The 12044-nt window shown below is 46.5% G+C and overlaps 1 protein-coding gene across 20 annotated transcripts in view; it reads left to right on the top strand.

The window, feature by feature from the left end:
• Window positions 1–12044, top strand: part of CSGALNACT1 (chondroitin sulfate N-acetylgalactosaminyltransferase 1) — a 321323-nt gene that overhangs the window by 267182 nt on the left and 42097 nt on the right. The window lies entirely within an intron of this gene.

Genomic DNA, 12044 nt, shown 5'->3' on the forward strand with positions numbered 1-12044 from the left:
ACCTTCCCTTCCTTACTGCAATCAAGCCAACGCATGTCCATGTCTGTTTCTAAGGATGGGGAGGAACGTGTGTCTTAGGGTGTATTCTTCCCCAGAAAAGCTGATCTCAATGGGTTTTCCTTCAAAACATTCTGGTGATGAGAATATACTTTTTTTTAAAAAGCTTTAAACTGTTATACTTTAACTCTAGAGATTATCCAAAAAAAAAAAAAAGGAAATCTACAAACTGGGATCCAAATAAAACCAACCGGCTGTGTGGTGGCAACTAGCCTGACCTTGGCGAAAGTCCCAGGCATGGGAGACCCACGACCTGCCTAGCCCCCGCCCGGTCTTAGGACCGTCCAGTTTTCTGCATGGACATGTCCTCCCTTCTCCACTTGCCTCTCGGGCAGTGTCCCCCATCCCCTGGCATCGCCAGGGGCTTCTCGCCACACCCCTGTGCTCCAGGCAGCCCCGGGTGTCATTCATCTTCAGGGCTCCAGTCTGTTACCGTGATGGACGGTGCATATTAGGGGACCATGGGGAGAAGGAGCCGCGGGATTGATGGCTCTCAGATGCATAACCCATCACTCACTAGCCTTCTGCGCCCGTGGCCCTGGAGGGTTTGCCAGAGATGATTCGTTATTCAGATTTCGTTTAAAATGCTGCCAAAGTTTGGGCCACAGCTCCAGACTTTATCACATAATGAAGAAGAGGTTCAAAGAGAAAAACAAGAGCATTGGGGTCTGGAGAGTGCTTTCCGTGTGGGTTTTCCAAGCTGCTGTGCCCCAGTTCCTGTGTCTTTCTGTGACCCTGGAAGTAGCAGGGGTCACAAGCAAGCACTGCCCTGGGGTCTCTGAACACAGCCCCCTCCCGGCAGAGCTCCGTCGACTCCAAGGTAGTTCCGATTTCACCGCCTAACGTTTGTACCCGTTTCAGGTAAACCAGTTGTCTCGCAGTTTAATAGGTCTGGCAAGGGTGCCTAGGAACCTGCTTACCAGTTTTTGCCAGCAAAAACAAATACAGGCCAGTCAATCTCTGTTTTGGTAGAGAGTGGTGACTTGTGTGCCGGCTTTTTTGATTCTTTTACTCTTCAGCTCGCCGTGGTTTATCTGTCATGAGGAAGCCCCATGTAAATATACATATTTCCTCCGGGCATCCAGTGGTTCAATGTTACAGTCTCTTTGTGAAGCTAAAATCAATTCTTACCATGGGCTAATCAGAGGGGTTAGCCAAATGAAATAAATGCATATAGGAGGTCCAACTTCAGACTTGCCTTGAAGCACAAAGCAGTTGGTGTGGATACTTTGTACATTGTGATTTGGTTTTTAAGACCAGGAAGTAAGACCTGAGTGTCATGAAATAGCTTAAGGTGCTACAGAGTGAGTGGTGAAGCCAGGGTGAGGAAGGGGGTCCCAGGCTTAGGTGCCGCCAAGCACCGTGGCTGTCAGGACCGCACCGGGCCTGGGCCTGTCTGTGGCGGGACAGAGGCTGTTGTAATTGTGTTACTGATGATTGGCGTTGTAGGTGTGCTGTGGAACAGGATTGTGCTAAACAGTATGGGGGATCTGGTCAGATCAACGGTCGTAGTATCCAATAAATACGGGTTAGTTGTTTAAAAATTCCGGTTGATATTATAAATGGGTTTTTTCCAAGCAATAGCTAAGACAAATCCTATTGAAATATTGCTAAAAAATTATCTTGACTCAAATAATTATATGTATTTTAATTTATGTATCACCAAACTTTTTAGCAGAATATCATATATGATGCCCAAAAGGCACATGAAAAGATGCTCAACATTGATAATTATTAGAGAAATACAAATCAAAACTACAACGAGGTATCATTTCACACCGGTTAGAATGGCCATGATCACAACGTCTACAAATAATAAATGCTGGAGAGGGTGTGGAGAAAAGGGAACCCTCCTATACTGTTGTTGGGAATGTAAATTGGTGCAGCCACTGTGGAGGGCAATAGGTAATTTCCTTAAAAGCTAAAAACAGGGCTACCATATGATCCAACAATCCCACTCCTAGGCACATATCTGGAGAAAACCATAATTTGAAAAGATACACGCACCCCTATGTTCACGCATATGATCACCCCTATGATACACACACCCTATGTAAACCCCTGTTTACAATAGCCAGGACATGGAAGCAACCTAAATGTCCATCAACAGAGGAATGGATAAAGAAGACATGGTACATGTATATAATGGAATACTACTCAGCCATGAAAAAGAGTGAAATAATGCCATTGGCAGCAACAGGGTTGGACCCAGAGATTATCAGACTAAATGAAGTGAGCTAGACAAAGAAAGACAGATATCATATATCACTTATATACGGAATCTTAAAAAAATGGTACAAAAGAACTTATGTAGAAAAGAAATGAACCCACAGACATAGAAAATGAACTTATGGTTACCAAAGGGGAAAGGAGGGGAAGGGATAAATTAGGAGTTGGAAATTAACATATACACACTACCATGTATAAAATAGATAGCCAACAAGGACCTACTGTATAGCATAAGGAACTATACCCAGCATTTTGTAATGACCTATAAGGGAAAAGAATCTGAAATATATATATATATAAAATATATGCATATATAAAATGGAATCACTGCTGTACATCTGAAATTAACACTACATTGTAAATCAACTATACTTCAGTTAAAAAAAATTAAAAAAGAATCCTGCTCTCTGGATCCATAGTGACTTTAAAAAATGAGTGATTGGATCCAGTTTACAAGCATGTTGGAGGTCAGTGTATATGGCACAGCAAGAGGAGGGCTTGCCCAGGGCCCTGACCCCTATGACTAAGAGCAGTGATGCAAAAACTAATGGAGCAGAGTGGGATGATGCCATAGTAATGAGTAATGATGTCATAGGGATAAGAATGATTATGTTGTTATCATAATTACTGTTGCTGGCATCGCTGAGTGCTGGTACCAGGCATATTTGGTACCATATTTGCATGTGTTAATTAATTTATTTTTCACAGCAGCCCTACAAAGAAATAGGTGCTATGGTTGATCCGATTTCTTAAAAGACCTCCTGATGGCTCAGCAGGTAAAAGAATCTGCCCTCAGTGCAAGAGACATGGGAGATGTGGGTTCACTCCTGGGCCAGGAAGATTCCTGGAGGAGGAAAGTGGCAGCCCCCACCAGTATTCTTGCCTGAAAAATCCCATAGACAGAGGAGTCTGGTGAGCTATAGTCCAAAGGGTTGCAGAGTCAGACACAACTGAGTGGCTGAGCATGCACACATTTCTTAAAGATGAGGAAATTGGCGTCAGGAAATCAGTCTATAATATGTTACCTCAACTTCAAATGTGAGGTTTTTTTCTTTTTTAAATTACAAAAGTATGATAAAATTTGCAGAACATTTGGAAAATGCACAACAAAGTTGCATATAGTTACACTACACATAACGATTTTTAAAGTAGATTTTTAGTTGGGGTTTCAATATCAAACTCTCAAAAATTAATAGAATGAATAGACAAGAAAGTAGAAAGATAATAGTAGATCTGAAAATCACTATGGACCAATTCAACATAATTAAGATGTATACAATTTTCACACAACAGCAGGCTACAAATTCTATTCAAATTGCCATAGACTATAAACCGAGAGACACGGGAATATATCCAGGGGACATAAAACAAGGTACAATAATTTCATGGTCTAAAGGTATTGAAATCATACAGAATCTGTTCTCCTGTCACTGTGGGATTATGTTAGAAATCAATATCAAAAGATATTTGAAAATAACCCACATATTTTCAAGTGCAATATGACATTTACCAAGAGAGATATTTGACTTAGCCTTTGAAAGCCTCAATAAAGTTATAAGACTGAAGAAACACAGAGTTTGATTGCAGAGAAGAATTTAAATGAGAAATTAATATTGATACTTTATAAATACCATGTATTTGGAAATTAAGTGTCTACTTTTAAATGATGGGTGTATCAAAGAATCCGTAACAGGGAAAATTAGGAAATATTTGTAACAGAATAAAAATGAAAGAGAATTTATAAGAATTTATTGCATGTAGCTGAAGCTTCTGCCTGTAGCTGAAGCTGCTCAATGCAACTAAATGTGATGTAGAGTCTTGAATAAGATATGAAAACAAATAATGGACATGTGCATAAGAAAATTGAACAGAATCTGTGCTTTAGTTAATAATACTGTATCACATGTTAAATTTCCTATTTTTTTTTGCAGCATAGTATTTCTTTATATTCTCAGAATTGGATTAGTGGTTTCAAGCCTCATTCAAATTAAAAAAAAAAAATCTGTAAAATAATAAGCTTTCTAGACTTTTATCGGTAATACTAAATGCCAGAATAAATGAAACTATGTCAAAGTTGTGAGTAAATATAAATTAGAAATCTAGCATTGTATTCATATGTAGTCAAAGAGTTGGAACCAAAATGTCATGGACTTTTAGCTAAGCAAAAAGTCATGTTTTCATATATATATATATTTATTTATTTATTTATATAGATGTCAGTATATATATATATATATACACACACACACACACAAAAGCTTTTCTGCTACACTTGATAAAGACTTGAGAAAAATAACAAAAAAGAGGTGGAGCAATTAGAAAACATTAAATTGGAAACACTGATTATGAAATAGAAAAAGTGAAACTAGATAAAAGTTAAAGGGCATCATAAGCTCCTGTTGTTTTTATTTTTTTTTAATTTTTTTTATATGCACCAGATTATTTATTATCACATTATTTCTTTTTTTTTTCAATTATTTTTATTAGTTGGAGGCTAATTACTTCGCAACATTGCAGTGGGTTTTGTCATACATTGACATGAATCAGCCATGGAGTTACACGTATTCCCCATCCCGATCCTCCCACCTCCCCCCCACCCGATTCCCCTGGGTCCTCCCAGTGCACCAGGCCCGAGCACCTGTCTCATGCATCCCACCTGGGCCGGTGGTCTGTTTCACCATAGATAATATACATGCTGTTCTCTCGAAACACCCCACCCTCGCCTTCTCCCACAGAGTCCAAAAGTCTGTTCTGTACATCTGTGTCTCTTTTTCTGTTTTGCATATAGGGTTATCATTACCATCTTTCTAAGTTCCATATATATGTGTTAGTATGCTGTAATGATCTTTATCTTTCTGGCTTACTTCACTCTGTATAATGGGCTCCGGTTTCATCCATCTCATTAGAACTGATTCAAATGAATTCTTTTTAATGGCTGAGTAATATTCCATGGTGTATATATACCACAGCTTCCTTATCCATTCGTCTGCTGATGGGCATCTAGGTTGCTTCCATGTCCTGGCTATTATAAACAGTGCTGTGATGAACATTGGGGTGCACATGTCTCTTTCAGATCTGGTTTCCTCAGTGTGTATGCCCAGAAGTGGTATTGCTGGGTTGGCAGTTCTATTTCCAGTTTTTTAAGAAATCTCCACACTGTCCTGTTGTTTTTAAACATGGTTGCCCTCTCGAATCACATCTGGAGCTTTGAAGAAAAAAACAATACCTAGGCATTTGTATTTTTCAAAAAATTCCAAGATAATTCTAATGTGCATGTGGGTTTTGAAAAGTGATTCCAGTTTTTTCTATTAAAAGTAGTAATTTAGTATACAGAATTCTCTTATTTTCTGTCGACCAATCATTAATTATGCAATGGTATTAAAACAAATAATTGTTACATAATCAAAATAGTAAAAGATGTTTATCAGTTTTAACAATCAATAAACGAGGCAAAAAATAGTGTGACAAAACAGTGAGTCACAGTGGAAACATGATTCATCTAACAATATAAAATAATTGCATGCAATTTGGGGGGTTAAGTAGTGTGATAGGGTTAGTGGAAGTGCACCCATGTGCATGTTTCATCCACCTAGCCTTATCTGTGTATTTGATTGGTGCATTTAATCCATTTACATTTAAGGTAATTATCAATATGTATGATCCTGTCAGCATTTTCTTAATTGTTTTGGGTTTGTTTTTTGTAGGTGTTTTCCATCTCTTGTGTTTCCTGCCTAAAGAAGTTCCTTTAGCATTTGTTGTAAAGCTGGTTTGGTGGTGCTGAATTCTCTTAACTTTCGCTGGTCTGGAAAGCTTTTGATTTCTCCATCAAATCTGCACCAGAGTCTTGCTGGGTAGAGTATTCTTGGTTGTAGTTTCCCCCCTTTCATCACTTTAAATATGTCATGCTATTCCCTTTTGGCTTGTAGAGATTCTGTTGAGAAGTCAGCTGAGAGCCCGATGGGAGTTCCCTTGTATGCTATTTGTCATTTTTCCCTTGTTCCTTTTCATATTTTAGCTTTGTCTTTAATTTTCATCATTTTGATTACTGTGCGTCTTGGTGTGTTACTCCTTGGGTTTATCCTGCCTGGGAGTCTGTGCTCCCTGGACTTGGTTGAATGTGTCCTTTCCCATGTTAGGGAAGTTTTCAGCTATTATCTCTTCAAATATTTTCTCAGGTCCTTTCTCTTTTCTCCTTCTGAGACCCCTATAATGTGAATGTTTGTGCGTTTAACATTGTCTCAGAGGGCTCTTCAGTTCAGTTCAATTCAGTTCAGTCGCTCACTCGTGTCCGACTCTGCGACCCCATGAATCGCAGCACACCGGGCCTCCCTGTCCATCACCAACTCACGGAGTCTACTCAAACCCATGTCCATTGAGTCGGTGATGCCATCCAGCCATCTCATTCTCTGTTGTCCCCTTCTCCTCCTGCCCCCCCATCCCTCCCAGCATCAGGGTCTTTTCCAATGACTCAACTCTTGCATTGAGGTGGCCAAAGTACTGGAGTTTCAGCTTCAACATCAGTCCTTCCAATGAACATCCAGGACTGATCTCTTTTAGGATGGGTTGGTTGGATCTCCTTGCAGTCCAAGGGACTCTCAAGAGTCTTCTCCAACACCACAGTTCAAAAGCATCAATTTTTCGGCGCTCAGCTTTCTTCACAGTCCAACTGTCATATCCTTACATGACCACTGGAAAAACCATAGCCTTTACCAGACAGACGTTTGTTGGCAAAGTAATGTCTCTGCTTTTTAATATGCTATCTAGGTTGGTCATAGCTTTCCTTCCAAGGAGTAAGCGTCTTTTAATTTCATGGCTGCAGTCACCACCTGCAGTGATTTTGGAGCCCAAAAAAATAAAGTCTGACACTGTTTCCACTGTTTCCCCATCTATTTCCTGTGAAGTGATGGGACCAGATGCCATGATCTTAGTTTTCTGAATGTTAAGCTTTAAGCCAGCCTTTTCACTCTTCTCTTTCACTTTCATCGAGAAGCTTTTTAGTTCCTCTTCAGTTTCTGCCATAAGGGTGGTGTCATCTGCATATCTGAGGTTATTGATATTTCTCCCGGCAGTCTTGATTCCAGCTTGTGCTTCTTCCAGCCCAGCGTTTCTCATAATGTACTCTGCATATAATTTAAATAAGCAGGGTGATAATATACAGCCTTGACGTACTCCTTTTCCTATTTGGAACCAGTCTACGTGGGCTCTTAGGCTGTCTTCATTTTTTTTTTTTTTCATTCTTTTTCCTATATTCTGTTTTGCAGCAGTGATTTCCACCATTCTATCCTCCAGGTCATTTATCCCTTCTTCTGCCTCAGTTATTCTGCTGTTGATTCCTTCCAGTGTATTGTTCATCTCTGTTTGTTTGTTCTTTAGTTCTTCTGGGTCTTTGGCAAACATTTCTTGCATCCTCTGTATTTTTTGTTCTGAGATCCTGGATCATCTTCATTATTATTATTCTGAATCCTTTCCCTGAAAGTTTGTCTATCTCCACTTCATTTAGTTGTTTTTCTGGGGTTTTGTCTTGCCCCTTTATCTGGGACATAACCCTCTGCCTTTTCATTATGATTAACTTGCTGGCATATGTGGTTTTTCGTTCTGGCAGCTGTGGGCTTGTCGTTCTTGCGTCTTCTGTCTGCCCTCTGGTGGAGGAGCCCAAGAGGCTTGTATAAGCTTCCTGATGGGAGGACCGGTGATGGGGAAACTGGGTCTTGCTCCGGTGGGCAGGGCCGTGCTGAGCAAGACTTGGCTCCGGTTGCTGATGGATAAGGTTGTGCCCTCTCCCTGTTAGTCATCTGGCCCGAGGGGACCCAGCCCTGGAGTCTGCAGGCTCTGGGGTAAGGTAAATGGTGACCTCCAAGAGGACTCACACCAAGGGCACCTCCCAGGACCGCTGCTGCCAGCGCCCTGTCCCCTTGGCAAGCCACTGCCCACCCATGCCTCCATGGGAGACCCTCCAGCACTAGCAGGTAAGTCTGGTTCAGTCTCCTGTGGGGTCACTGCTCCTTGACCCTGGGTCCTGCTGCATGCAAGGCTTTGCTTGTGCCTTCCAAGAGTGAAGTCTCTGTTTCCCCCAGTCTTGTAGAAGTTCTGCAGTCCAGTCACCCTGGCCTTCAAAGGCAGGTTCCGTGGGCATTCCTAGTCTCTTTGCCTGATCCCCAGGCTGGGAAACCTGACGTGGGGCTCCGCAACACAACGGTGTTCTCTTCACAACAGTGGGAGAGCTTCTTTGGGACCATTGTTCTCCCGTGTGTGGGTCAGCCAGCGGCAGATGTGGGATTTGATTATATCATGACTGCGCGCCCCACCCCCAACCATCTTGTTGCAGCTTCTCCTGTCTTTGGACGTGGGGTGTCTTTTTTTTTTTTTTGATGGGTTCCAGCGTCCTCCTGTCAGTGGTTGTTCCACAGCTAGCTGTGATTTTGGTGCTCTTGACAGAGATGAGCTCACGTCCTTCTACTGCGCCATCTTGAACCTATCCCAGAAGTGAGTTTTAAGACTCACTTCGTTAATGTATTGTGTACAGGCGATTGGCTTTCTGAAGAATCTTTGTTGATGCTTTTCTCCTCTCAAAAGTCAATCTCAAAGAGAAAGGAAGGGCAGAAAAGAAAAGAGTTACAAGCATCCTTTTGGTGTTAGCTTCCTTTATAGCTCAGTTGGTAAAGAATTCGCCTGCAATGCAGGAGACCCTGGTTTGATTCCTGAATTGGGAAGATCCCCTGGAGAAAGGATAGGCTACCCAGTCCAGTATTCTGGCCTGGAGACAGTCCGTGGAGTCACAAAGAGTCGGACACAAATGAGCGACTTTCACTTTTGATGTTGAGGTTAACTGGCCTTTAAGAGCTTGGCCATGACTGGCTGTTAGATTCACAGCCATCCTGCCATCACCCCCTGAATGCATCGTTCGTGACCTGGGACAAGGTAATCAATTTCTATGTAAGCCTCTGTTCTGTCCTCTGTAAGAGGATGCGGTGAACAGCAGGTCCTGTAGAAACTTCCTTAGAACTGAGATGGTATCCGTAAACTTGGTGCAGCTGTTTGGGCCACACGGCCTCTCCGTGGCGGTGAGCCCGACGCGTAGTTGTGGACACATGACTCACGGTCACCAGAGACAAGGGTGGGGTCACTCAGCCCCTGCTCTCTGACCCTTAACCCCTGTGCATCGCTTCTGCTGTGTCTTGAGCTACTTCTGTTCCCACAGCCTGGACTTAACTCTTCATATGCTCAGAGAGGTAGCCAGCAGCTGGTGGGAAGTGTGATAAGGGGAGAAGACTTCCCACCCTCAGGGTTTGCTCTGGAGCCCGGGACCCGTCTGTTCAGTCCAGGCAGCATCGCCCTGTGCGGCTTCCATGTTGGTTCCTTACAGTCCATGGGGTTGCGGAGTTGAACATGACTTCACTTTCACTTTTCTTTCCTTAGAGGAGCGAGGAGGACCCGCCGAGACCCATCCCCGGAGAGGCGGCCATGGGCTTGGAGTCGGTCCTGCCGTGTGAGGGCGTGAATCGCGGGGAGGTGGGGGAGGCCCGCCTCCAGGACAGCCATACCCGGGCCGGTGTCCCCAAGAGCCTGCTCCTCCATGAAACCTCCGCGTCCTCAGGGGCCAGTTCTTGGGACGCTGTGGTCCCGTCTGACCTTGGCCCCTGAGCTGTGGTTCCTCTCTTGGGCCCATTTCTCGCCCCCCGATGCTGCCTTTCCTTCTACCCCACCACCCCACCCCAGCCCAGGCCAGACCCCGGCGAGTGCCCTCAGCCCCTGACCCTGCACACGATGCTCAGAGCCGCCTGGATCAGGGAGTCTGGTCTCTCCCCTCCTCTCCTGCTGCGGACGGTCCTGTGTGCACGTGTCCTTTCCCGGCTCACAGACGCCCTCTGTCCGTGGGCGGGGAGCCCCCGCTCGCCCTGCTCCACGTCGCTCCAGCGTCCACCGGCCCTGCCTGCCCCCAGCCTCTGCCCGCCCCAACCTGTCCTCCAGGCCTCCTCTCCCTCCTGCTTCACTTCGCCCTCCTCTCCCCTGGGCGCCCCGCCTCCTCACACCCTGGTGGTTCGCCCGCTGGCCGCCTCCTGCCCTTTGCTGGGTGTGGTCAGGGAAGGTGGTCCTTCCTTCCCTGGGGGGTGGACTCCACCCCCCGCGGTCCTCATTCCGACCCTGTTTCCTCCCCCCACCCCGATCTGTTTCTCTTTGCGTCTTCCTCGCAGCACATCGTGGGCTCTCTCCTATTTTTAAGGAAAGAAAGAGCTTCCCTTAAGTTCCCCTGACTGCTGCTCTGCTGTGGCCGCCCCTCCTTACCCAGCACCGCCCCCTGCCATCCGTCTGCCCCCTGTACCCCAGAAACAAATCTCTGGGTCCCTGGGGGCTTAACTGCTGTGGGTGGGGGCAGTGCGGGGCGCGGTGCACAGGCCTGAGAAGGTGGGAAGACAGGTCACAGGCGGGGACAGCACCAGGGTGGGGAGCGTGTTCGAGGGCACCCGGGGGCAGGAGATGCTTCCTGGTGGAGGTCCAGTTGGGTGGAGATCTGAAAGGCGGGAAGACCCAGCGGAGCCGGTCTGGGGCGGGATCCCAGGCGGAGGGGAAGGGAAGGGCAGAGGTACCCGCGCAGGCAAACAGAAGAAAGATGCTTTCCTCCCCCGGCTCACCCCTGCCCTCGACCTCTCACCTGCAGCGCCTGCTGCTCCTGGAGCCTCGTGGCGGCGGTCATGGGGGGCTGCTGGCCGTCCCGGGGGCCACCCTGTCCTCGTCTAGCTTGACCTTGACCCGGAGGCCAGACTGAGCTGCCCTCTCCTGCCTCTGCGCCTGCCCTGACCTCGCCACCTCCCCGCCGACCGCCAGCGCCTACTGGTGGGAACGTGCCAGGCCCGCATCCCGGGCTCCTCTTGCCGTGACCTGCATTTCCTGCAGCGCCACTCAAAGGCGGGGGGCGCCTCACTCTGAAAAAAGGCCCCTCAGCTGAGCTTCAGACCTGCCCACGTGGCTCTTCAAGTTAGCATTCCCGAGCTTAACTCACAGCCCTCCCCTGGCCTGCAGCCTCCCTTAGTCCCACCGCCGCCCCGCGCCCGCCCTCCCACCTCTAGCCGGGGTCACTCCAGCCCTTTCCACTTCTCTCGCTGGCGCTGTCTCAGTTTCCTGCTGAGTTACGGGGTTCTTTCTTGCTTCCCGCCCTCACGCCTCGTCCTGCACCCACCCTGCCATCAGGCCAGGGCACTGATCGGGTCTCGCCTCTCCCTGGAGCTCCGGGCGAGTTTGCTCCTGGTGATGACCTGGTGGCCCAAGGGCTCTCCCCACCGGCCTGCCCAGCTTCACCGCCCACCCCCGCCTTGTGCCCCAGCCTGGCTGAATTCCCTCGGCTTTGCCACACACGACAAGTCGATTTTGTCTGTGCAGTGTCTTTGCCTTCGCTGCCGTCTTTCCGTGGAATGTTCTGATTTTGCAGTCTTGGCACACACCCACTCAGTCTCCAGTCCTGCTGAAATGTCGTCTGTCAGCCTGTCCACACCCTCAGCAGGTGGACACACCCTCCTTTCTGCCCCCTGGCCCGTGGGGAACGCTTAGGTGCTTAGCGTGCTGTGTGCGTCTGTCTCCCTTCCTCTCTAGAAGGTGAATTCTGAGAGTGCGGTCATTTTTTATCATGTGCCTCTTCATACCTCTGATGGATAACACAATCCATGGTGAATGATAGCCGTAGGGAAAATCAATAAGGATGAAAATAACCATGTCGGGTGACTGTGAATGGTGTGTGGACGGTGGGGCCCCTGGTGAGGAGCCCA

Source organism: Cervus elaphus, chromosome 32 (assembly GCF_910594005.1).
Source record: "Cervus elaphus chromosome 32, mCerEla1.1, whole genome shotgun sequence".
Taxonomy (NCBI): Eukaryota; Metazoa; Chordata; class Mammalia; order Artiodactyla; family Cervidae; genus Cervus; species Cervus elaphus.